The sequence below is a fragment of the Anoplolepis gracilipes genome, chromosome 9 (genome assembly GCF_047496725.1).
Source record: "Anoplolepis gracilipes chromosome 9, ASM4749672v1, whole genome shotgun sequence".
Lineage (NCBI taxonomy): Eukaryota > Metazoa > Arthropoda > Insecta > Hymenoptera > Formicidae > Anoplolepis > Anoplolepis gracilipes.
The window spans coordinates 6,630,615-6,657,577 of record NC_132978.1 but is presented as its reverse complement, the minus strand read 5'-3'; the positions used below and the strand labels follow the sequence as shown (position 1 = coordinate 6,657,577).

Below are 26,963 nucleotides of genomic sequence, written 5' to 3'. Positions count from 1 at the left end.
ACCCTCATAATTACAAAAAATATAGATTGATCGGCATGTCGACCTTTTGGACAGTCGGCGATAATCAGGCGGCGATGACATAAAAGTTGTTTAGAACTTTGATATTAATGAGCAACAAAGTTAGCTAGCGCGGCATTTCGATATCATAGTCATCGATTTTCGCGGCAAGTAATAATCGCGCGATTAAATCTTTTGAGACAGATGTGACTGATCTAATTTTATTTAATGGTGAAACAAGCTACGATGTCTCTGATTTGCACTTCATTCTACCCCGTTGTTAGATTATTGATTGAATTACAGGATTACACGAGCTGGGAAGAATACGGCACGCGATTACAAACACGAAATTGCAACTGCAGCAAATAACATTGTATTATTCATGAATTAGAAGATAAATTTATGTTCTTAATTTATTCCTATAATAACATATTATTAATATTATTGAAAGATTGAAAATTTATGTTGCACTTAATTAGAATTGCAAGCAGAATATTTTTACTATTTTTATTTACTTTTATTTAAAAATTTTAAAATATTTTTAATTTAATATATGTTTCTTGTTAGGAATAATTATCAGAATAATAAAAGTAAGATAACAATTATTATATCTTAGGAGTTTACTAAATTTATTTTCAACCGTTTTATTCATCGAGAAAAAGCTCGAGAAAAGAAAGTATCCTTTCATTAAATTTAGACAAAAACATTATGAAAAATAGCAAGCGCAGAATATTCTCTCGAGAATATTTTTAATTTAAATCTTTTAGATATATTTTACTCAAGTATAAAATTTAATATCTCATCGATATAACGTTACTTTACCAGTTTTTAAGAAAATTCTTTTGCAAAGGCTGTGTCTGAAAGGAACATCTTCTTGCTGATGCATTACACGCATTACATTATAATTATACAAGTTTAAAAGAACTTTATGTTATAATTATATATGTCATAATAATAATTATAACATAGATATGATATAAATGTATGCATTATTTGAATTAAAAAAAATATATATATGTATATATATATAATGTAGATTGTACATAATATTATGTAGATTAATACTGTAACAGCACGCCGTCACTAACGGTCTCGGGGGCCGAACACCCGCCCCCCAATTCTTGAGACTCGGCGCCTATGAGCGCCCCACCGCGCAAAACCACCATCGCGCACGCCATTGGGATCCCCCCTCTCTCTCTCGAATGAAGCGAGACAGAGGGAAGGCTCCCGGGTATATAAGCCCGAATGACCGGCGACCAGACACCTGTCCTGATCCTGAATCCGGCCGGGCAAGAGCCTCAGAATTAAGCTCCGAAGCGAAGTCAGCAGCTAGATTCAAGCCTTTCTCCAAGTTCCTGACCGTCGATCCGGGAGAAGGGTGTTCTCTTCTCCTGCCGGGTGTTCCCGGTGACCGACTCCGCTCCCGACCACGCGATCCGGAAGGAGGGTGTGCTCTCCTTCTGTCGGGTGTTCCCGGCGGCCGCGATCCCGACCAACCGTCGATCCGGGAGAAGGATGCTCTCTTCTCCTGCCGGGTGCTCCCGGTGGCCGACGACAAGCGCGTCCGATCGCCGCCCAGCGGCCAGCTTGTAACGCGAAACCGATCGCGACTTGCACGGCACCACCTGTAAATAACTGCGCTGCGAACCGTTCGTAACCCGCCTAGCCTGTAGATACCCACATGTACCGCGACCCGCTCGTAATCTGCGCCGCCTAGCTTGTAGATGATCACTTGTCTTGCGAACCGCTGCGTCCCGCGCCGCCTTAGATTGTAACAACCCGCAACCCGCTTGTAATACGCACCGCTAACCGTTCGCACCCATACCGTTTGCCGAACACGTCCGCTTGCGCTCACGCATACCTACACGCTCACCCCCACGCACTCACACCACACACACACTACACATACACACTCACACATGTAAATAGCACATGACCCCGACCACATGTAAATATTGCCGTTTAATAAACATTTGTCACTAGTAATTGTCACCGTTCTCGTCAATTGGAGTCTTCCCCTTCTCCCGAATCCTGGTACCGACGAGCTTGTTCGAGACGTCGGGAAAGGTGTATTAATTATATGTACTTATTTGATATATATATATATATATATATATACACATATATATACAAATATATACACACACATATATATATATATATATATATATATATATATATATATATATATATAATATATTTAAATTCAAACAAATACCTATAAATTTACTTCTGTTAAATAAGTGTTGGATAATTTTTTATTTAACTTATTTCACGAGACAATAAAATTTGATATCAAAATATTTCGATAGCAATTAGTTCAAGAAACAATTTAATATACATCAAGTTTATATTATTTAATTTCTTTTTTTTTATTGTTTTATTTATATGATTAAGATATTCACGCCGTTATTTAATGCATCTATAAAAATTTAATATTTTTGAAATCCATTTGCAATATCTTTCTATTGTACAATCAATTATAATATATTTGTGTTTTGTCTACAATTCTGTATAAATGTATTTTTAATGTGGAGATGCTTAGCATAATGTTAATTTAATAATTCCATTATTAATATATTAATTGGTAGAAGCAAAAAATTCAAAAATTGAGCAGTAAGTTAACAAAAAATTAACATTTAAAATTAACATTATGTCATACATTTGAATTTGATTTTTTATAATACGGAAATATCAATTTTATTAAAAGAGGTTTAAAATTTAAACATAGTTTTACTTCAACATATTCGATTTCATTCCATTTAAAGTAGGATTAAAATTATTAAGCTGACAAAGTAGGATTAAAATTATTAAATTATTATAAGCTGATCAGAATGGCATTATTTTAATTCCATATTAATTGAATTAAGCACTCTAAAATGACAAATATTATGTGTTGGACTAAAAAATAAAAATGGAAATGTTATCAGAATGCTCGTCTAACAAGCTCAAAGTACAAAAAAAGTATCTTGGGTAAATGTTCTATTTTTAATGACATGAAAACTCAAAGTCACTAAAAAAGAACTCACAAGTCCACATAAATGCAAGATTTTTTATGTTTTTTTGCAATTTTTTTATGTTTTTCTGCAATATATTTACATTAAAAGTACATTTATTTAAATTTAGCATAGTTTTTATTGCTTTGTTTTTTTTTCTTTTTTAATTATGTGTTCAAATTTATTATTTATTAGAAATTTAGAGTAGTTTTAATATTTGGGAAAAAAAGGACAGAATTTTTAATACAAATGCATAATTTAATACAACACATGATTGAAAATTAAGTTTGAAAACATTAATTTATATGGAAATTGACGGTAGACAATCCACAATTTTTATTTAGTATTCAAGCATGTTTGCTGAAATTGCTTGTAATTGCTTTCAATGACATTGAATGACATTATCAAATGTTTCATCAAATTCAACAAATTCTGTCATCATATTTTACTTTAAAATTATTATTAGATGAGAGATCTCTGCAATGCAGAGAATTTGCAATATAAAGAACAACCAGATATATATCAACTGTATTATTATATTACGTCACATTATTGTTTCATGACGTCATTTATTGAAATGTTAATTCCTTAAACTAAATGACTTTATAATATAGGTATTATTTACAATTCAACAAATAAATAGAAACAATTACTGTAGAAAGCAAAGTGTCTTATTTATTAAGATTTCTCGTTATATTCACACAAATTATTAAATCAGAAATGTATTCTCGTGTTTGAACGAAGTCGATTCAGTGACATATAGTATACGCGTGGAAATCGCGAAGTAGTTTTCTATCGCATAAGAGAGATTTCAATCAATCATTATTTATCAATCAGCAGATGAGTAGACAATCAAATAACACAAGAATCTACTCTGCTGCTGCTGTACGTATATATACAGGAGTGTATCAACGTTGATACATCTCGATAATCGATACATCTTGGCGACAGTTTTTTAGATAGATGAGGAGGAGAAAAGAAAAGGCATTGAATGAAGGAAATAAAAATGTCTGATTATACGATAAAACCACCGATAATCATACGAAAGGACGGACAGGGGATACGTGAATCGCATAATTTGATCTTATATCTTTTCTATCCCCTCTCTCCCCCTTTCCCCCTCCCTCCCTCCCTCTCCCTCCCTCCCTTCCTCTCCCTCCCTCCCTTTCTCTCCCTCTTTCTCCCTTCCTCCCTTCCTCTCCCCTCTCTCACACTCCCTCCCTCCCTCTCTTTCCCTCCCCCTCCCTCTTTCTCCCCTTTCCCCTCTCCCTCCCTCCCTCTTTCTCTTCCTCCCTCCCTCTTTCTCCCTCTCTCTCCTTCCCTCTCTTTCTCTTTCCCTCTCTCCCCCTCTCTCTCCCTCCTTCCCTCCCTCTCTCTTCCTCCCTCCCTCCCTCCCTTCCCCCTTTTTCCCTCCCTCCCCCCTCCCTCCCCTCTCTCTCTCTCTCTCTTTTTCTCTATTTATTCGAAAAACAAGACAAGCTCGCAAGCTCCTTTTGGAAGTTGCACTGTAATCGCGAGACTTAAAGTTTCAGTCTGCAAAAACTTCTTTTCATTCAAGAGGTAGTTTGCTTGGAACGTTACATATATATCTATAAAACGCGCTGTTGATCGAGTTCCCGAAGGTACTATTTATTTCGTTGGCAGGATATTACCGTCAAGGTGCGACACATCATATATATTTATGTATTTCTCTTCTCTTTGGAAATCTTCTCTCCCAAAGGTACATGTATATTTCTCTTCACAATTGAAAATTTAGGATTTCTCAAAGAAGTTCACGCGTTCCTCTTGCTCTCTTTGCTTTCCTCATTTCATTATCGCGCGTTTATTCCTCAGGTGTTCGTGCTATTTTTTTGAATTCTAAAGAGGATTGTTCTCCGTCGACGCATTAAAATATCACTTTGCGATTGTTTGGTGAAAGATCCGTTTTCCGTGCAATTTTATAATTTTTTTTACCTTTTTGCGTTCGAACATTATGAAAACGGTAGCAAACGTACGTGTGAATAAATAACTTTTAGTTGTTTTACGAAAAAGCTATACAAACAGCGAAATAGAATTATAATATTTTATTGATAAAAAAAATTTGTATAGTATTTTTATTTATAAAATTGTTTATCATTTACAATAGAAATATATAAAACGTTAAATAAATATAGAATATCATGTGTGGGGGTGTTTATAGTTTAAAGTTATAATTGCCTTCAGAGATATTGCAAATAAAAGTAATATTGAAAAATAATTGAAATTGAAATTGCCCAAATATGCAATTTTACAATACTTTTTATATATTGATGCTGCTAAATTATATCCAGAAGATTAACGGTTACATATTCATTTATAAATTATTTTTACAGTCAACTTGAAGCGCATCAATTATTATTGCTTAAGATCGTAAATATTTGTTAATACGTCCTTGATTTTCTTTTATTTCTTTCAGTCTTTTGCACTTAGAATAAACATTTATTTACATATTCTATCATCTATTCTATTATGTATTATCTCAGTTAAATGTTTTGGATCCCATCTTATACAACTCGATTTCTTCATTCGCACATTTTCTTTATAAGTTTCCGTCTGAAGCGCGCATATTAAATTATTATAAATTATTAAATTATTGTAATTCCGCGCCGCAAAGTTTTTTTATTATCTTTACTCGATTGCACAATATATATGTATATAAATCTTCGTTTTATAACAAATATATATAATTGTTGTCAATTTCCACGACACTCATAATATTTTCCACCGACACTTGATAACTTTGCTTTAGCAAAGCATTTCCCCAAAATCCTCTTTCCCAGATATATTTTTTCGAAGAGAATATCACGATATGTCCTCTTCCGATAATCGTCCTTCTCGCGTAGGATAATGCACGTTCTCCGTTAATCTGCACATCAGTCAGTCCTCGTTTTATACGCAGGAGCGATACGGTAATTTTTTTTATCCAGTCCAAGGAGTGTTTTTTACGATTCTTGTACCGTAATGTTTCTTTCTCTTTCCGTTAAAATACGCCAAGAATCAGATACATGTCTCATTTGCCGCGGTCATTTGTGCGATGCCATCTTCCGTTTTTTTTTCTCTCGACAAATACTTGATCCTACCATTACTCGAATGAACGAGGAACGAGGATCTACTCCTGTCTTGTAGCCGCGTGTCAGGACTAAGGACATCGCAGGATCTCTCCGCGTTGCAGTGACTTCTCTCGTAATCCTCGTCGTCGTAACGTAATCTCGTCGGCGAACGAAGCAACATGTTGCATCTGAAAGTAAGCAAATATCACGGTTATTTTAATTTCGATGGATTTATTATGAGATTACGCGAGGTTATTTGCTGAGGAGTCTCAAAAAGTATCGGTAGAATTGAGCTTTAAAATTATAAATGCAACAAACACACATTTTAATTTTTATGTCTAAACATTGAACAATCTTTCTAAAAGATTTCAAGAAAATTTGTAGAAAAATTGGAAAATTTTTGCTCGATAAGCAAACGGTAAGCTCGATAATGATAAGATTAACGCGGTAAATTATCGCACGTGTGCTTACTTAATGCTACGTTGATAATGTACGCTTCTTACACAGACGACCTGGGATCTGCAACCGCATGCCGTGCTACCTCTCATGCTGCTAAGATCGTCCCTCGTGATAGTAGGACTCGTCGGAGTGCAACAAAGTGTTTTCTTGAACGCCATCCTGTACTGGGCGCTCATCACGTTATATAAGATCGGATTCACGGTTGAAGTAGTACAAGCAACCGCCCAGTGGATATAACCACTCATTAATGTCGTTGAAGGCCGACACCTGATACACGTATAATAAGCGCTGAGCGTGGAAGGGTGCCCAGCAGATAAAAAATGTTATCACGACAGCACCTGTGAAATAAAGTGCCATCGATATCTTTCACTATTTTGCAAGGATGGGAGAAAGTACAAACATATTACATAAAGAATTATCAAAAATAAAATAATATAAAAATATAAAAGCTACGACTTTGACTGATTGATTTCTTAAACTTAATTTTCAAATGTTTCATTCTATTAGAAATATAAAGTAATAAATGTTTATTAAAGTGAGATTTCTCTTAATTGAACAAAATTATAGAGAAAATAAGAGCTCTTTTCTTCCAAAAAATTTACTTCGCTAAAATTATTATTTACCAGAAGAATTTTCCATGAATCTGCAAATAATCTATTGTGACGGTAAAAATTAGCACCCGCAATACAAACACATAAATTTTTATTTTCCTGATATTTTCCTGATATTTGTTCCATTTATACTGTTTCCGTAGTTTAAATGTAGCGAGATATTCAAGAAAACGTTGGAAATGAAAGAATTTAATGTTTGATCGATATCTTTTCAGTATTCCAAATTGTCCTAAATAAAAAGTAAGTAGGGTCAGATAAGATTTATAGGATATCTAAAATATAATTGTAGGTTGAATGGTTTAGGCTCGAGATTTAGAATATATATAATAAGTAAATTTTTATGTAAAAAAATTATAACTGCATTAAGAAAGAAATTGACAGACGAAGCGGTGAAAAATACGACATACCTATGTGTATTATATGTATATGTATGTGTGATATGTGTCATATGTATTTGTGATAAATATCGTAGAAAGAATTTGGCTAATTATTTAATATGAATTTTTAACCGCGCATGAATCATATTTTAAATTGTATTTAAAAAGTTTCAGAGTAAAAGATCAAAATTTTCATATACGTACTAAAAATTCCTTCGTTTATTTTAAAAATATATTGATACAAATCTAATAATATATACTGATTCGGAAACATACACTGATGTATCGTTATTTATACTTACAAAATGCCTCCAATTATTGGATTCATTTTTTTCGATATAGCATTTCTGTTAAACAATGTTTAAAAAGTTTCCAAAAATTTGTCCGATTCTTTAATTGCACTTATTTATAATTAAAAAGTTATTATTAAAAAATGTTAAATTAATTTTTCTCGAATATATATCAAGTATTATATAAAGTTAGATTTTATTCTCTTCCATGATAAATAACAAACTCCTTCATTAGGCTTACTTAAGTAAATTTAATTAGATATACTATTACACTTGTGTGTGCATGTGTATGTGTAAGAACAATATGCATATGGTCGATTGCTGTACTCGTGTCATAACGCTTTATTTTACACTTTGGATGCACCAAGTATCTCGACAAATTGTCATTGACAATATTCGGGTATTTTTTCGATATGTGACATATTTGTCAATAACTTTTGAGAAATCAGTAAAAAGACGTAAAAACAACTTCTGACGAGGTGTCGCGCACATGCGAGCATTCAAAATTATTTTATTATTATAATTTTTTTTCATTATTTCCTAAAAAATGATGAATGATTAACTGTACCGACAGTCTAAAATGAGTTAAGCTGAATAATCATAGGACAAGTTTTCTCATGCATTTCCATAATTTATTACATATTGTCAAGCTTAAGGCTCCTGAGTACTCGCCACGAAACTTCGATGTCGACGGTGGCGACATATAGTTCTGTCTCTTTCCTTCTTTTGGGAAATATGTCAGAAGTGAGAAATGACAACCCAATTCATGTTGCAACCTACGTCATAATTATTTGCTTTTTACTAGTGTTGTGATGTGCAACGTATTTATGAAACTTGTGAAAATGTACGGCTGCCAAGCTGTGTAAGGAATAAACTGTGTAAAGTAACATTTTCCTCTCCTTTCGACAGCTCTCAAATCGCGTGTTTTTCCGCATTTCAAGGGTTCATTTCGGACTCAATTTACAGTTATTTATCAATTGTCAGGAGAAAGGATTACCAGCCGTACATTTTTACAGATGTGCTGAAGAGATTGGTAGTATTATTTCGTTAAAATATATGTTTTTATTTACATGTCATTTCTCGCTATTTCTCGCTTGTGACGTCACGATTTCAATATGACCGCGGTGACTACTCAGAAGCCTTAAATATCTCATAGATGATATGTCACGAATCGGCGAATTTACGTCAATACATAAAATCTCATAGTTTTTTTTTCTTAATTGAGCCGTGTTGTCTTTACGGTCAAGGAAATATAGAATTGAAGCAGCTTGATGATTAATCGATACGATGCAACGTGTTGTAATGTAGTCAAATATTCCTTTATTTTATTCTGCTGTCGTGCGTCAGTAATATCGCCTTTTTAATTGAGGAAGGATTTTAGGAAACTATGAGGATAAATTGCTAAACGTGCTTACGAAAAAAAAGAAATTACATATAATTATTCTTCTATATGTCAATAAAACAATCGGTTGCATATCAGCATTAAATTGAAAATACACAACATACTTAATGTACATAACAAAGTAATAAGTAAGAGCTGATGTTAACAAAAAATTATATAATCAAATGTAACTTAACCAATGGCTATAAATGAGACTTGTTATAATTAAGAATGCTGTACAAAGGAAACACAAAAGAAAACATGTGGTAAGCGAATATGTTTTCCTTATAACTAAATATAATGCTATTTGTGGCGAACTGACTAGTGAGTCTTAAGGATATACTATTTTTCAAGCAATTATATCTAATCGACGATCGGACAGTATATTCATAAAACTAACTGAAAAGTAAGAAAACCTTAAATAGAGTTCAATTAGACCGTGGCTCAATAAAACGAGAAGCACTGTCTCGGTCCCCTCTCCCCTCAGTATGGGGTGGGAGGAACTTACGTGGCTTTGAGACAAAATAGAGGCGAGTCAAAATCTGAGATTCTTTGATCTTTTACCTGATGGAATAATAATGTAGGATAAATTGCTGCTTTATCGCACCTCGCCCCGTTGCGGGGATCGTCGGCAGAGATGTGAGAAAAGAATCAAATGTGGATTCTGTCACCTCGCGGTAAAGAGGGATGTCGAGCCTGAGAGAGCTACTCAAGATTGCGGCCTCCTCGTCACCTTTCGGCTAATTCCTTTGTAAAGGTCTCGTTGCGAGACGTCACCTCTGCGGCTAATTCCTTTGTAAAGATCTCGTTGCGAGACGTCACTTCTTTGGCTAATTCCTTTGTAAAGATCTCGTTGCGAGACGTCACCTCTTTGGCTAATTCCTTTGTAAAGGTCTCGTTGCGAGACGTCACCTCTTTGGCTGTTCCCAGTTGGACATAGGTCAGTTAGATGCAATAAAAATGCAATTCCGAACAGAACACAAACGTGAATTCTCCAAAAACTCAGCAGGTAAAGCATCCGACGCGTGACGTGCGATGGTTACAATAAAACCTACCCGAGAAAGGAAAACCCCCGCCACTCGAGGATCCGCAAAACGGGAGGGAGGGAGAGACTTACTGCCGCCAGTGCTCCCCCTTCGGAGGCTAAGTCTTTATCGCGGCGGTATTACTCGTTGCCCTAACACAACGATACCTCAAATGATCCTCTTATCTTCGTGGGAATATTTAGCACGACATCACAGTTTACAAACGCGACATAGAAAGATGATACTGATAGAGAGAGTATATCGAAAATCGTAGTACACGTGATGCGGAGGTGATGCCTCATACAAATGCAAATCAAAAATGTAAAATGACATTTTTTTATATAAGGTTTTATTTTCGAGAAAATTGATATTAAAGATCCGTTGAATATTGAAATAGTTTGCTAAATAATCGAAATTGTCTTTAATTACAAAATAATATTGGAGGAATTTGAAGCAATGAAGATTTGGAACATATTATCAATTCATGTTTCTTTAATTCATCAAATAACAAATTGTATGCGACAAAAAGAGCGACATTTTCAGTAATTTGTAATTTAATGTAACAAATGCATTATTAAAACCTGTTGCTTTGATCCATATCAAGTCGTAACATTGTTTACAAATACGAAAAATGCAGAAATAATTGTGTGTAATTTGATTCTACATTTTCGATTTGCATTTGCAAGAGAAATCACCTTTATTTTTTTTATACCACAATTACTGATGAAATACTCTCTAAATAATTGCGATTCTCGGAGAAACAAGTAATAAATATGCAAAATTTGAAAACTTTTCTTCTTGAGAATAATTAAATTAAGAAATAAATTTAATGATTCCATTTTAATTAATTAATTTTAAAATTAAGCCAGTCGCACACGGTACGATTTTTCATACTAAATCGTATACGAGACATTTAACTAACTATCATACTGGCTATGCAACTTGAAATTCTGTTATAAATGAAATGGTTATCTGACATACATTATTTAAAAAATCTTCTAGATTAATTGTAATTGTAAATGTTAATTGTAATGTGAGATAAACTCTGTTGTACAATAATGAAATAATCTACTCGTCGAACAATGATATATAACTTTTGTCTCTATATAGAGTGTAGGTATATATTAATTTTTGATGTTTTTGACAGTTATTATGGTTTATTATCGTTTACAGCTAGCAAGACATCACGTAGTGAAAAAAGCACCAAACCTATTACCAAACTAGCATACTAGGACGTATAGTAGCACGTAACACACATAATTTCAAGTTGCATAGCCAGTATGATAGTTTGTTAAATGTCTCGTATACGATTTAGTATGAAAAATCGTACTATGTGCGGCTGGCTTTAATGCTTAAAATATAAATTTCGTATTAAGCAAAACAAAACAATATAACTTAATTAATTACTGATTTGTGTCAAATGAAAGTAAAAATTATCAATAAAAATTACTTGTTTTTTTCATACTTCATTAGTCAAAACACATGTGAATAAAAATCAGAAAAAAATCTTATATTTTAATATTTATATTTATTATTCTGATGTAAGTCATATCTTTTTTTAAACGCATTCAATGAAAAATTGTAGATTCTTGGAATTTCTTTTTGTTTGCGATCAGCAATGTTTTATCCTTTTATAAAGTTCTTTATAAAAGGATAGATGATTTTTCTCTGAATGCTATACAAGGAATATGTATATTGAACGTTGCATTGCGTATATTTAAGATATCTTTTGCGGAATAAAACAAAAACTATTTATACTATGCAAACAACTAAATATAGGGTGAGTCACGGAATGATTTTCAAAATGAATGAATAATGATGAAAAAACCTAATGCTTTTCAAAATAAAATATAACTTAAATATTTAACTTAAAAAAAAAATTTTTAAATAAAATTAAATAATATATTCAAATGACATTTTATATTCTATTACTATCTAACAAGAAATAAATATTTAAATTATATTTCATTTATTTATTTCATTAAAAAATTGTCAGGTTTTCGTGATCTGTACTTTATAATAATCTTGGACAAGTGTTTCATTGATAATTATCTACAAATATTAATTTTAAATTGTATGAATTATATGCAAAGAGATTAACCACAAGAGTAATTTTCATACAAAGAAAAAAAATATGATAATTCTTCACTTAAAGTTAACATAAAATTATATGATTAAACGAACTTACTTATAAGTGAAGTTCTGTCATAATTGTATGAGCGCCTCTTCCGAAGAGATCAATTGTAGTACCCCTACTCTATACCAATGTCGCCACAGCCTTCAAAGTACAAAACTTTTATACGTCTTCCATCTTGAATGACGTGTTTCTCATTCGTATTCAAAGTGCCTTTGCCGTAAATTCTTTGGGAATTCTTAATTATATTTATTGAGAATTAGGGATTATTTATACTGGGAGAGATTGATCTCTTCGGAAGAGGCGCTCATACAATTATGACAAAACTTCACTTACAGGTAAGTTCGTTTAATCATATAATTGTATTTCGCGCCTCTTCCTCGAGATCAATTGTAGTTGTTTAAAGTTTTTTTTTTTTTTTTTTTTTTACGGCAATGGTTTCCGCCTTTTTATTTATTTTTTACACTGGTTTAAAATTGCTAACGCATATGATGTGTTATCTGTTTCAATAGGACGTTTGTAAAATCTAGCCAAAGTTTGGGATTTTTTAGTCCATCCCGCGGCTTTTAGAATTAAGTCTATATTAACGCCACTGCGCTCAGCCGCAGATGTCGATGCATGTCTTGTGCTGTAAGCACTGAACTTAGCAGTATCAAGTCCGCTATTACTTAAAACAGATTTAATCCATCGACTTAAAGTTTGACTTCTTACGGCCCTGTGAGGTTTTTTAACTGCAATAAAAAGTTTATTTTCCCCTTTTCGAAGAGATTTTGTTTTTCTTAAATACATAGTCAATGCCACTGCTGGACAAACAATCATGTTGCTATTGAAAAAAGGTATTACTAGGTTTGGTTGGATTCTTTTTGGTCTCGAAGTTTTTATAATTTTATAATTTTTATTTTGATTTCGTATTTATCATTATTTCTTATAATATTCCTTATGTCTATTGAAGCTAATGTTTGCATGCGGTGGCCTGTGACAAGAGCCAGTAAGGTGACCAATTTTTTTGATAACTATCAAGGGAAAGGTCATCGTTCGAATTCAATCTACCTAGATACTCTAAGATTATCTTTGGATCTCAAGTATGATATATTTGGCCTTGGGAGGTCTCAATCTAGCAATACCTTTGAAGAACCCTTTAACTCTGGAGTCGTCAGCAAGACTAGAACTGTGTTTCTTCCCTGAATCTTCCCGATAGCTGAACGAAAACAATTTAACGTTCCATACGAAGCACCATTTTTAAATTGCACAGTGAGAAAGCTTAAGACCATGGGAATTGTGATCTGGTACGGATCCGACTGATTGTTACTGCAGAATATCCACCACTTCTTTAAACCAATATTGTATTGTTTTAATGAAGATTCACTAAGCGATGATATGATAATATCTGCAGATTCTGGTGTATTGTTTATCTGGAGTGCTTTCCTGATATAATTCCTGCAACTAGGGTAATCTTCGACCAAAGGGGATGAGCTTTCCTGTCCCAAGATTGTAACAATTTAACATCAGATTTTAAATAAATTAGCGATGATTCAAGCATTGACATATATACTGGAAACCAAGCCTGAGCTGGCCACAGCGGAATTACTAGTATTCCTCTGCTTTTTTCGAATCTAATCTTTTCAAGAGTACACAAAATAATTGAAAAAGAAGGAAAGGCATAAAAATAATATCTTTTCTAGCTAATGGTAAAAGCATCAATTCCAACAGACCCAGGGTCTTTTTTCCACGAAATATATTTTTTACATTTTGTGTTTGTTCTACTGGCAAAAAGATCGATTTCTGGATCTCTGAACTTTGAGATTATTTGGCAATAAGCTGATTTTGCTAGAGCATATTCTGTCTCAGGTTCCAGCCTTCGAGACTCAACATCCGCCTCAACGTTATCTTTAGAGGCTATATAGCTAGCCATTATCCATAAATTTCTACTCTCGCACCATTGCCAGATTTGTTTTGCAATTTTTGCTAATTTTGGAAATCTAACGCCTCCTTTTTTGTTAATATACGCGATGGCAGTGGTGTTGTCTATCCTTAATAGGACATCGCAGTCTTTCAATTCCTTAGCAAAGCATTTTAACCCGAACCATGCAACTAATAACTCTAGGTAATTAATATGCTGATTTCGTTCTTCTGCATTCCAGTGACCATTAACTCTAGATTCGTTACAAAATGCCCCCCAACCTGAAGAGGATGCATCCGAAAAAATTTCGATTAATGGATTAAAATTACTTATTTGATTTTTAGCATTAGTTGTATGCTTACTCCACCAATCAAAATCCTCCTTTAAATCAGATGATAATATCATTTTTGCTTCGAAATTATTGTTATTATTTTCAAGGGCTAAATATCGTTCCCGCTCGAAGGACCTCATGTAAACTCTCCTGTACTTTAAAGTTAAACAACAAGCACCCAAGGTTCCAATGAAAGATGTGAACTCTCTTATTTTGCATTGTTTCATAACTTTAACATTATCAATTTTTGATTTTACCTTCTCTTGTTTTTCTATTGGAAGTTCTACGACCATTTTTCCCGAGTCGTAGATGTTTCCAAGGAATTTGCATCTAGTCGAAGGAACCTCGTGACTTTTCTGTTCATTAATTAGGAACCCCAGCTTCCTAAATAACTCCACTGTAACCCGCACACTTTCTTGACATTTGCTCTCGGAACTCTCGACAAGTAAAACGTCATCCAGGTATATGATTGATGTATAACCCAGATTTCTTAAATATGAAATAACTGGTTTCATAATTTTTGTAAATGTATACGGTGCCGTATTTAATCCAAGGGGTAAAACAAGTGAATTCAAACAAGCTCCCTTGGAACCTAAATCTCAAGAATTTTTGATCTGAATTTCTAATTGGAATGAGATAATAGGCGTCTTGAAGGTCAATTGATGCCATATAACAATTGGGAGTTAACAACCGTTTAACAATTTTTTCATCCTCTATCTTAAAATGCTCTGTATCTATGAATTTGTTGAGGTTTTTCAAATTTAAAATTAACCAATACGATCTATCTGGTTTTTAAATTAAGAAAATTTTTGAAATAAATTGACTTTTGCTTGGAGTTACCTGACAAATAACGCCTTTTTTAAGAAGTTCATTTAGTTGTTCTCGAATTGCGATACTTTCCTGCATCGACCACTTGGGTTCTGCGGGTGCAACAGTTTGTGATGCCCTTGATGCAAACGGAATTCTGTATCCACCAATCCAGCTCAGGATTAATCTATCAGAAGTAATGTTCGACCAGTATGACCGGAAAAGTCCGAGTCTACCTGCTAATCCACCTACCGCCGTTAATTTTGCTTCTTCGAGGTTGACTGGTCTTGTTAATTGTCCTTCTGTTGTGTTAACCGACGACTGGGTTGTTTCTGCTTTTAATATGACTGATAAGATTTTCGCCCGCTCGACGTCGAGTTGTGAGTGAATGATTGACGGCGAAGCGGACGTTTCGAGTTTTTTGATTGATTTGTTTGGTTTTGATGAGTGTTAGGCTTTAAATTCTTGCTTGAATTTCCCAGAGTTCTGGCTGCTTTAACTTTTTCATCTAACTTTTCTCCAAAAAGCCACTCATCGGTAGCAGTTGCGTTAAGTGTTTCTTTCATTGATGTATTGATGTTCTTTAATATGAGGCTCCGACGAATGCTGGACTCCACATGCTGAAGGTCTGCTATGAGTTGCAGAATTCCCCATAAGGATTCTATTAACTCCTTGGTTGGCAACTTCTCGTTGCTTTTGAGACTCGTAATTTTGGTGAGTACATTTAGCAGTCCGGCAATGCTAGTCGTTATTCTCACCTGTTTTTCGACAATTCGACCGTCTCTTTTTGCTATGGATTCCTGGAGGCAAGCTTTCAATTCGGGATTTAATTTAGGGGGGTCCATCATCAAACAATTTTCAGGAGATGGAAACTTTTCGAGTAGAACTTTTCTTTTGTCTGTAGGGAGGCCTTTTTTGATTACCTCCTCTATTCCAGATACAAATTTTGTATGTATAGGCGGTGCTAATTTCCTGTCCGGATGAATTCTTTCTCCTAATGCCTGAAGAATCTCGGGATCAAGATCTGATTCTATTGACTTCAAGGTTTGACTTTGTTCTTGAACAGCCGTGGCATCTTGAGAAAGCTGATTAGGCTGAATCACCTCCGTCTGATCTGACTGCGCAGCTTTGTTTGATTGACCTTGATTGCCAGTGTCGTCCGTTGGTGTCGTATCTACAAGAATACTATCTCTTGGACTCTGAGACTCTTCTCTGAATCTTGGAGATTCAGGGAATCTATCCTTTGAAACTGAACTGTTTCGTGATCTACAGTTTAGAAGTGAACTGCTACGACTTCTACTTCGAGTTCGATTTCTTGAATAGCGTTCACAACTGATGCTGCGACTTGAATAACGACCACGTTGGTCGTAGCTATCATAACGACCACTTCGTCTGTGAAGACGTTTATCACGATAGCATCTATTCTGGTAATCACCTGTTATATCAGAAATGAAAGGCAGTTGTAACAACAACTGCCTTTCGTATGAAGGATTACATATCTGTAAATAAGATTTTTTCACGGTTGGACCGTGAATAAAATATCTCTATTAATGTCAGTTGGACCGACTTGATTGAGAACGTCGATTGTTGTCAAAATACGGTTGGACCGTATTTTACATAGGATTAGTATATACCAATATCGGTTGGACGGAGATGGTAAGGTTATGTGTAATGCTAGCATGGTCAATGTCGGTTGGACCGGCTTGACCGCAACTTAACACATAATTGACAACTTTCACTCGACGTAATATTTATATAACAGCAGCATTTGATTGGACCAGATGTGCCTTTTTTTTTTTTTTTTTTTTTTACTTACCATAATAACTTTATCGATCTTTCATATGGCGATTGATTTTTTTTCTTAATCGTTTAATTTCTTTTCTCAACACGTTTTCTTTATCATCATCCTTGTCTGAATGTTTTCTTTTCTTACTTGACATTTTTACAACTTTCGCTGATATTATTTTTACGTGTGACGTGCTCGGCACAAAGAAGAAGAATGAGGAACACGCCATTCAAGATGGAAGACGTACAAAAGTTTTGTACTTTGAAGGCTGTGACGACATCGGTATAGAGTAGGGGTACTACAATTGATCTCGAGGAAGAGGCGCGAAATACAATTGAACTGTTAGTAGACGCTTGTCATGTGAGACCGATGTGAAATGAAACTAATGTTACCATTTAATGCAATGTAACAATACAGCTTATTGGACTGAATATCATCTAAAGTTATGTTATTGCATAGATGACTGAAACTTTAACATCTTCTGTCACGGACCGCCTACGCGAAAATGAATATCATGCGGTTACCTCCCGGAATTTGACATCCCCATAATAGCTAGTTTCACCTAACGAAAGTCATGTATTTGCAATATAACTCCTTGTAATGTATATGCTTAAAATAGTGTCAGAATAGATTAATATATTGAAGTTTAAAATTTAGTTATAAATTTTTTCCAAAACGGAAGAAAAATTACAACAGCAATCTCTGTAGAAATATTTTTTGTCAGAAGTGTAACATTTATTTAAATATATTTTTTCTCTTTATATTTTCTGTACGTATATGAACGAATACAAGTTTTAATTTTAAGAAGACATATTTATATATAGAAAGAAAAATTTGAATATGCATTTCATGCAATATTTTAAAAAGCAATGTTGTTTTAAAAATAATCCACGATCGTCTCGCATCGAGTTTAATTTATTCTCTATTCTGCGTAATAAATGATATTATATTAGTAGTAAACGAATCAATCAGTGATGCAAAATTTTATTTTGTGAAATTTACAAAACACGAGGATTCGAAATAAAGTATTGCGGGGGCTCAAAGATATAAAACGAAATACGATCGAAATAAAATGTAACGCGATGCAATAAATTCTATGAGGTATGTTGTAGCTTAAGTAAGTGTTATGTGTACTACATTTCCCTACGCGTAGCATGTACATATGTATGCATGTTTCTATGTATATGTGTGCGTGTGTAATCCGAAAAAGATAGAAATTTACTGAGCATTCGGATGATGGCTTTTCGTGATTGAGCCTGCCTTGTTTCTCCGTGAACGGAGCCCTCGATGCTGTGCCCAAAGCCGTTGCTTTGTATTCGGAGACCCATTCTCACATAAAGCATCGCTATAAAGGGGGAGCTTGGGCATGTTGGGCAGCAACATAGCGCACATTGCTGACTCCTCAGAATAGGGACCGGATCCTATAAATGTCGGAAACACGTGTTTCTTAACTTACTGTATTAGATTATTTTATTTTCTTTTTTCTATAAGCTTCACAAAAGTAAATTATAATAATTTTTAATTAATATAATTTGTGAATATTTATGAATCAATTATACATATATGAATTTTTAGAATTTTATTAATCGATATTTTACAATTTAAAATTTAAAATTAAAAATTTTTTTATTCAGTGGGAGATGGCAAAAATTTGTTATATTATCCATGAAAACACTTATTGATATTAAATTTGAAAAAAATATTTATTAATATTCTCTTTGATGAGGATATTTCTTTCATAAAATTTCAATTACATGAATGATTAAAACTAAGTAATTATAATTATAATAGTCACACATTAAGATTAATTGATTAAGAAGCTTATTTATCAAATTTTAGAGAACGTGTTAATTTTATTAATTTAATATCTTGATATATAAATTCTGTCGCTCACAGAACAGACAATTGGAGAGAGAGAATTTTGTTATATAATCTTTTAACTATATATTACAGTTATTGAACTAAAAAGTTTAACGAACTGAACGGATCAGCGTCAAGAATTAATAAATCAACTACATTTCGAGATTCATGAATATGATTGCGTAAAGCACTTTTAATCTTTTAAAATATAAAATTATTAATTAATTTGTGAGTAAAAATGAAAATTTGCGTTCTAGAATATAATTTAATCTGCAAAGTGTAAATATTATTTTATATTGAGCTAACTTTTTTATGGTGACTGTACCACAAAAATTTTATAGTGGCTGAACACAACAATTTGTGAAAATAAATATTTTAATTCTGCAGAGCAAATTTTTAACTCGTAAATTAATTATTAAGTTTATATTTTGAAAGATTATAAAAGTGTTCTGCATAATATCAAATTTATGAATCTCAAAATGTATTAAATTTATTAACTTTTGTCGTAGCTGATTCATTTAGTTTCTCCTTAAATCCTATCAATACAAAAATGTTGGAACATTCTGACTAATCAATTCACAATTGAACATATACGTTTTATCCGTGCAGTTAAATAAAACGTATTTAAATACATTTTAAATGGGGTTCACTAAAGGTATAATTTGGAGCAATAATTCACACTTGTCACATCACACGTGGATAACACGTGGAAATAAACAAAAATTGTTTTTGCGATCAAATATTCATAAACATTAATATTTATACAACATAAATATATTCAATTTAAATATTAATTTTAATTTAATTTAAATATTTTTGGAAAAATTCTCTTATTAACAAAATTTATAAAAAAATATATTAATGCGAAACATTATGTATGTATATTTTCTTGAAACAAAAATTTGTTGACAATTATAATTATTCAATATATATTACACAAAAAAATTAACTATATTTCATTTCTCATATGATACTGAATGGCGTATCTGATTACATAAAATGTAAAATGGGACATTAATACGGGACATAAATGGATGCAAGTGACAACGCACTTCAGGTGCATCGAAATTAATGAGATTCAGAATTCAGACGCATTGAAATTATGAATAGCTGTAATTTAAGATGATGTATTTTAGCAGCTTAGTGAAATTGGCGATGAATATTAAATCATGTGAGCAGACGTGAATATCTGTTGCGCATTTGACGAATGCGGATCACTGCGGTATTTCGTTTTTCTTGTATTTTTTAAATAAAAATATTGCAAGAGTAGAATATACGAAGAAAGAGAGACATTGATTTTTTAAATTATTTTCTTTAACAATACGCAGTATTAACGCGTTTGCAGAATTATCACAAACATTAGAATATGAGTAGTGCATACATGTTTGTTGAAACGAATTAAACGCGGCAAATCGCATTAATATGAAAAATACACGTTTGCGAGATTTATTGTTTCCGTGGAATCTTTTTGTAGGATAAATTTCTCAATGCCGTCAGATTTATGTATTCCCCGCGGTCGGGAGTATGTAAATTTCTCGTGCAAATTGACGCAAATGATGAATAAATCGCGATTTTCGTAAATGATCCGTTATCATCCATGTTGACAAACGCCGCGAAAGGCTTCTCTTGATGCTATGTAATTACAGCTACACTTACACTTAGTATTGTCGTCATGTACGGTGTCTGTTTCTCATTGAATTTCCAAACAGCACTTGATATTATCATGTTGTTGACATGTCTGAGAGCTCTTGTTTTACAAAAGATACATTTCTATCATATTCTTTTAACATCTATTCTCTCTCAGGGGGACAAATGTAATCGAAATGTTAAATAGAAATACAATAGAAATAAACTTGCTATAGCGTTACTTTTAGTCTAATTACTGCTGTAACATAACTTTTAATCTAACTTCTATACAAGAAATTAAGTTTCGTTAACTCTCAATTAACTTTAGTAAAAATTACCATAAATAGATATATAAGAAAAGGAAATTAAATTAAACATTAATTATAATTAAATGATATAGAATAGAAAATAATAGAAGGATTTTGTAAGTTATTTTTAAAAATAAAATTTAGAAGCAATTTTTGATTTTGAGATTAAAGAATTTATATCTTTGTAAAATAATTTTCCGTCGAGTTTTTTAAAATCAGTGTCGAATTTTCTAAAATTTTTTATAGTTGATGCACGCTATTATGAAAATTGGAAAATATACATGTTATCATGAACAAAATCGGCGATACCGATTGTATTGATTCACGACCGAAAATCTGCGGTGAAATAGTCCATTTGACATATTCACTTAACCATATAGGTATTCTATAGTACATGTTGCAGTTTGTTTCGTGGATGATCGTTTCCACAATATAGTTCAATATATACTCATGAATGAAATGATTGAAATACTTGCGGTAAAACACAATCGCACCGCAGAAATGCTAAACGCGTCTAATGTTTCTTGGTTCTAAAACGAACTTCTCTTTTTATTCTTTAATGTTTTCATCTTTGTTTTTACAGATTATTTTTTACAAGTTCATCGATAATAGACTTTTAAACATTTAGCCTTTTACTTTCACAGAAAATGAATTTTATCTAATCTTTTATCTTAATCTCAGGCAGAGTCGAGTTTTATATTTTGTTTTTTAATTACAAAGTTTTGTGAAATAACTTTAATAATTATATGTTATATATACATATATATATATGTATATATATATGTGTGTGTGTATGTGTGTGTGTGTGTGTGTGTGTGAAAGCTAATAAAATTCCCTAAAAATTGTAATTATTAAAATAAAAGATGACTTGATAAATGTTACTTTAATATTTTCGCTATTATTTGAATGGACAAAATATAGAATAAAGATACAAAAAATAAAAAGAAACTAACAATTTGAAATACATAATATATACATAAAATATGATTTTTTGGATTTCAAAATCGAAGAAGCTTTATTTCTTTCTATCCTGCACTTATCAAGTTTTATTGTTATTCATTTATTTTATAATTCTTGGATTGACATATTTTTTAGGGATATTTCTTATAATTTTTTTACAAGAATAACTTTTTTGTTGTTTAATGCTTTTTATAGTAGAAGCGCTCATTGTCCATGAAAAAGTCATCGATTAATTATTTTCTTCGTTGAATTTATAATTACTATAATCAGAGACTCAATGAAAAATGCATCGTTTAATTAAACAAGAGTGTTCTTCAAATGAATTTATTCGCCTATAGCAAGTGTACTCATGATGAGCAAATAGACCAACCATAGTTACATTAGCAAATGTCATGCATTTACTTAGTCCTATTTCTCAAATAATAGCATGTTTAATGTTGTTACGTCCTGTAGACTTCACGATTCTTTCTTTTCGAAGGGAATGCATAAACATTTAAAGGTAGTGATTCTGAGAACGCTCTACGGCGAAATATTAAACCGTGAGAGCTGTCACTTTAGCTACACTCCACGAATCTTACGTTACGTGGACAATAAAATTTTAACAAACCTCCGTAAGGCGAGACCAACTCTAAGGGCCAATTTCACCATTGTCGGTTACCTCTAACCTTAGGTTAAACTACAATATATCTTCGTCTCTTTTTCTTAAACTTCTGAAAAAGACAAAGATATAGTTTAACCTGTAGTTAGAGTTAATCGGCGATGGTGAAATTGGCCCTAAATAAAATAACTAAAGAAATCTTAGAAATTGAATAGAGCATAAACACTCTACGGCTCTCTAAACTCTAAAAGAATTTTAAATAAAACAGAGTCACCGTAACTCGAAGTAGTGGTTTAGAACTGCAATCGTAAATTTGAAACGGCGACGAAAACTTAAGAAGCATTCGATAAGAGAGTTCACCTGACGGACCACCTAAAGTGACAGCTGTTTATAATAAAATTCTAAATAGCGATAAGCGACTCTGACAGTACCAAACTCCTCATTGGCCAAACGGAAAAATCTCTTGAACCAATAGAGAAGAATTTTTTGAGACTTGAAGTCGAAAGAAACACCCCTCTAAGCATATGGGAGCATTAATTAAAATTCTAATTCGTCCAATTGTCCAATGGAGAGGAGGTACGAATTCTGGTATTTAATGCGAAGAGTAATGCGCCGCGAGATCACTACTACGGTTCGATCTCTCGTCCACAGTAACAGTTATTTTTCGACCTCGGCTTCGAGACGCGGGACTGATACTCCATCTCAATTATTAATTCTTCGGGTATTAACACTTTCGATTAATACTTCCGAACCCGTGACGTGTTTCGGTTCATAACTAACCAAGATTCTTTGTGAAGTGGTTGCGGACAAACTAAAAATTAAAGACAATAACGAGTGTTAGACAATGTAAGTGGTTGTGCCATCCAATACGAACGAGTAGCTCGCTAACCAGGATTCCTGTCAACTTCCTATCGACGCCACGAGATCCGCTGCCGAGATCCTCTTCAAAACCAAAACCATCAGCGTACGCAATAAGTAGTGAGTACCGAGCGAATAATTTTATCTGTTTGTTTCACTTTCCCCAGTTAAAATTTTGTTATTATAATTAGAGTGAGACAGTTCTTGATTTTTATTTATTATCACTGTTTGATCGGTTTACTCCCCATTTTACCCTTGTCATTATAATTAGTTCTCCTTTTCTTGTTGTTTATGTGTATTTCCCATTCCCTTCATTTTCACGTAGTCTTTCTATTTTCTCTGTGGGTACCTGTGTATTTTGCGGAACCGGTATCTCGTATACTGGTACAAAATATAACTAGGCAGAACCTGCAAATTCTTTCTATTTCCTCTGTGGGTCCTGTGTATTTTGCGGAACCGGTATCTCGTATACTGGTACAAAATATAACTAGGCAGAACCTGCAAATTCTTTCTATTTTCTCTGCAGAAGCAAAGTTCTCCGGAACTCCATTTTTCCTCTGGTCCTTTAAACATTCATTATAATTTATTCATTACTTCCTTCCTTTTGTTTTATTCCCTTCTTTTTTTTTTCTTCTCTCTCCTCTCTTCTTCCTACATTATGTGTTTCAAATAATATAATTTCATGACTTAAAACTATATTAGGAATATTATAAATTTTATTAATTAGAACTGTCTCGCCAAAAATAAACTTTAAGTTTTCTTAACACTTGTGTGGTTTCATAGTGGAGTCCGTTCACCCGAAACGTCGCCGCAGTCTTAAGAACCGACGTACCCGAAGAGTGTTGGCTCAGGCGACAGCAGGTTATACTTTTAAAAGCGATATCTCTAATCTTAATATAGAATTAAGAAATCAATTTTTCTGCGAACAATCATCACACACACACGCAGAGTCCCATCCTTCCTCTCCTCCTTCACGAGAGCCGGAACCACCCCTCTCACCTGACCCTTCTCTTCGCATTTCTGTCGATCCCCTTCCCCCTTCACATCCCGTAGTATCATCCTCTCACGTATACCCCTCCCTATCTCCTCTCGATTTACCGGGCCCTTCCAGGGAAGCTCCCTCTACCTCTGAACCCCCTCCACGTCCACCCTCCTCAGCCTCTACTATCATCTTGGACGCTTCACCCCCATCTTCCCCTCAAAATTTACCTGATTCTCAAGAAGAGTCAGATAAAATTTGGGAGACCCTTTGTGAGGTCGCCGAAGTAGTCGAGAAGGAGAACACAAGTTCCACCGAAAGAGAACCATCCGATAATTTCGAACATCGAGAAGCTCCTCGTCCTGCTCCTCTCCAATATCTACTCAACAACCTTCCAGAGATCCACCATCCCCTTCCAGAGATCCGCCATCCCCTTCCAGACGGCTCATATACAATCGGGCCTGGCCCCGTCGACTTAGAAACTCTGTACTCCGTCCTTACATCCAACCCTGCGAGATCCGTTATCCCGTGGTTCCTCATCCCTGGTTATAGATATCCCCTCGCCGTTCCAATAGAGGCTCTCTGGAGGAAATTTCCCCCTTCCACGATTAGTTTTCAGGAATTATAATTCCTTCCCTGCCCTTTCCTTTAAAAATTTAAGAATTATTGTAAAATACCAGTCAGGTAATAAGTCCCTCTTAGTCCACCTCCAAATTATCTGACTGACGTCCTTCTGAATTTATGTAACACCCGTGAACTTCCACATACTCACAACACACACACACACACACTGTCAGCCCATTAATAAGTTAGATTAACCTAATTGTAATGATAATAATTTTTTAAATCTTATAAATATATATATTTTACTTTCCATTAATAAATGTATAAAATTAAAATTTTAATCAATTAATCAAATTTATTAACCCTTTCAAATATACATGTATTTCCCTGACTCCCAGATTGCACAAGGTCCCGTCCCGAGTAACAGGGATTAAATTCCCCGAAAGGGACCACCAAATGAACGGCCTACTGACCCAGTAAAAGAGATCCTCGAGGTCCTTGACCAGGTCCGGCCTTGCACAGTTCGTTCGAGTTGAAAGCGTTTAATATTTTAACGCGTTTCGACAAGGGTTAATAAGTTCCGTCCTTCCGTTATCTCATCCTTTTTCCGAGTCTGGACGTAACAATGTACATCGCCATCGAGTTATACACCTTCAAAAAAGTAATAAAAATGGCAAATTTATATCTTTCACTAAAAATGTGTACCAGTTTAATTCACTTTCTTTCCTTCTTATATTTCTAGTTATTTTTTAAATGAAAAAGCTCGACTGCTATCAAAATTTTGAAAAGACTAGCCTGAAATACTTGAGAAGTAATCTTATACATTTATATAATAATTGATATAAGAACTAGATTAAATTTTTCGTGAGAAATACACGTTATATAATCGAATTTTTTGTGTATTTTTGTTATAAAAATAAACATTTTAGAAAATTAATCTTCTTAAGAGGATTATTGACTCAGTTATTATTATCACGCTATGTAAAAATCACTACAATTCTTGTAGACACTTGTGTCATACTCTGCGTTACCGACAATGATGACGGTATTTGTATCATTCTGCGTATAAAATCTACAATTTATATTTTTACGAGCACTCGATTGAACAAATAGATTGGCTATTAACACAAAAGACGACTCACTTGGTGGACATTCGATCTAATTGATGGTGGTATAAACGGCGAAGGGCAGAGCGAAGATAAGAGTCAATAACCAGGAGCTTACAATGAATCGTACAGGTCGTTTAAGCTCGCTCATCGCATACAAATGCAAAGGATGGCATATTGCTAGGTATCGTTCCAACGAAAACACCACTATCGTTAAGGCTCCTGAGTAGTCACCGCGGCCATATTGAAATCGTGACGTCACAAGCGAGAAATAGCGAGAAATGACACCCTGATTTATATTGCAATTGACATGTAAATAAAAACATATTTTAACGAAATAATACTACCAATCTCTTCAGCACACCTGTAATAATGTACGGCTGGTAATCCTTTCTCCTGACAATTGATAAATAACTGTAAATTGAGTCCGAAATAAACCCTTGAAATGCGGAAAAACACGCGATTTGAGAGCTGTCGAAAGAAGAGGAATATGTTACTTTACACAGTTTATTCCTTACACAGCTTGGCAGCCGTACATTTTCACAAGTTTCATAAATACGTTGCACATCACTAGTAAAAAGCAAATAATTACGACGTAGGTTGCAACATAAATTGGGTTGTCATTTCTTGCTTCTGACATATTTCCCAAAAGAAGGAAAGAGACAGAACTATATGTCGCCACCGTCGACATCGAAGTTTCGTGGCGAGTACTCAGGAGCCTTAATCTGTATTGAGTAAGATTTGTACTTGAGAAGTTTGAAATTTAAAATTGATCGTTCAAGAATTTGTCATAATATAAACATAAATGTAATCTCCGAATTTGACAATACAAACTTATTTGGCAGCTTTTTGACATTTTATTTCGCACTGCTCATATTGTTTTTGAGAAATATTGTGAAAGAGAAGAGAAAACTATGGATTCGTTAATTATGCGATGCTTGT

At 33.6% G+C, this 26,963-nt stretch overlaps 1 pseudogene; it reads right to left on the bottom strand.

Moving 5' to 3' along the window:
* Positions 1-5,163: 5,163 nt before the first annotated feature.
* Positions 5,164-26,661, bottom strand: LOC140669665 (neuropeptides capa receptor-like; annotated as a pseudogene).
* Positions 26,662-26,963: the final 302 nt, after the last annotated feature.